The sequence below is a fragment of the Cynoglossus semilaevis genome, chromosome 11, assembly GCF_000523025.1.
Source record: "Cynoglossus semilaevis isolate Cse_v1.0 chromosome 11, Cse_v1.0, whole genome shotgun sequence".
Lineage (NCBI taxonomy): Eukaryota > Metazoa > Chordata > Actinopteri > Pleuronectiformes > Cynoglossidae > Cynoglossus > Cynoglossus semilaevis.
Genome location: NC_024317.1, coordinates 4,244,523 through 4,246,482, shown reverse-complemented (window position 1 = coordinate 4,246,482; position 1,960 = coordinate 4,244,523). Strand labels below are relative to the sequence as shown.

General features: G+C 41.6%; 1 protein-coding gene across 1 annotated transcript in view; it reads left to right on the top strand.

Annotated features, from left to right (window-relative positions):
* The window catches only part of slc4a8 (solute carrier family 4 member 8), a 21,380-nt gene that overhangs the window by 1,610 nt on the left and 17,810 nt on the right, over positions 1-1,960 (top strand). The gene's annotated exons all lie outside the window — the stretch shown is intronic.

Below are 1,960 nucleotides of genomic sequence, written 5' to 3'. Positions count from 1 at the left end.
GGGGGATGGAGGGGTAAGGAGGGCCCATTTTTAAGTATGAAAGTTTGAAGCTCTGATCCTCACATGTCTGACACTTCTCTTCACGAGGCTTCATTTTTCTCAGCACACAGATCTGGACTGCAGGCAGGTCTGTCTGCCAGTGGATCATTTCTCCAGATTCTTAGAAACTTTTTGACCATTGTTATAATCTGTCAATGGTAACAAGGAGAAAACCCACTGCTACACTGGGCTGTAAAACCAGTCCAGTCTGACAGGAAAAAGGAAAAATGGAGATGTAGAAGAAAGTGAAACAGAAAATAAATGATGAGCAGGAGAAGAAAAGTTGTGATAGAATCTCAAACTTTACAGTCAGGTCCATGAGTTGGACTGGATCTAAACCAGGGGTGTCAAACCCATCTGACCCGGATTGGATGTAAATATAAATAACAATATTATAAATAACAAATATAATTTGACAAAACATCACCAACATGAAGTGTTTGTGCATGTTTTTTTTCACTCAAGCGGACCTGATTAAACTTCCCTTGCGGGCCAGTTTTGGTCCACGGGCCCTATGTTTGACACCCCTGATCTGAACAGTTTCTTCAGTTCTCCAGAGCTGAGCCAGTCTAGTTGCCTACTTCTGAACTGTCATAATGAAATGACCTGGATGACGGAGAATCCTCACAGACACGAGGCTAAAATTAGGGCAGCTTTTCTCATGATGTAACATCAATTTGTTTCTTCAGATTTTATGGTCTGACCAGGTTCACGGCGTTGAATGAAAACACTGCAGCGTTGGTTGTTGTAGACCAGCTCAGAAATGTCTGTAAACCAACGTAGCGCTGCAAATACAGACAAAAACTCCCATGCAGTGCAGTGAAATCCAATACTTTCCTGTTGCTGAGCTACATACGCCGTGTTAATGTGACGACAACAAAGACACCAGTGTGAGCTTCACTTCCTGCAGCACGACCACAACCCCAGGAAAAAATGTCACTGAATCTAAACTTGATAGTTTATATATGTTTCGCCTCCTAAATTTCAGGAGTCAGATGATAAATCCACAGCCCTGTGCTTCATACATTTGTCTGTGGTTTGAGTTTTAAAAAATGCTAATTGTTTTTTTTTTTAGTAACATTTTGGCGTCTGTCCCAACCTTTTATTTTAATCAGTTTGATGTCAGAGTCTGTGTTTTAGAGCCACAAATCCACAAAGGACGGAGTGCATTTAAAAACTCCTGAAATTCTAACGTTTAAGAAAGAATTAAAACATTGAATTATGTTTGGACGCTGAGACCCAGACGCTCTAGATCTGAACCACAGCAGTGAGCCAGCACCAGGCCTCAGTTAGAAATCCTTGGCAGAACCAGGTTCAGAGTGCGGCGCCATCTGCTGTCATGATCTTAATTAAGAGTCTTTTCATTTCCTTTATTTAATTCTAACGTTCTCGCCTTCATCAGATGTCGTCCCAGGAACGAGGTGAAGGTTTTTGACAGTGAAATATTAAAATGTTTGATGCCCTTCCTGTCAGAACCTGCAGGAGGAAAATTGTAAGGCAAGAATCCTTCCCACTGACCCACAGGTCATCCTGGAGTGTTTCTTCCATTCATGTCATTTATTCATTAAGGTTCAGTGGATGGAAATGTTTCATTTATAATCCTAACCCTGCCCCCCCCCACACGCCCCCTGCAGGCCACTGTACCCATCATCAATTAAATATTGATCGGAAATATTTTCCACATCACTGACTGAGCTGCTGTGATGAATTATGAATATTGGGAACAAAAGGGGGGGGGGCAATGTGATTCAAAATGGGGACTAAGAGAAGTCAAGCCCCTAGACCAAAGGTCATCAACCCGTGGTTCTCGGACCACAGACGGGTCTCTCCATTTTGAAGATGTTTTTTTTATTTATTTTTTATTTATTTTTAAAAAAAGTGTTTTTTTTTCACTGATTTGTTATGACCCTCCCCTGCCCCC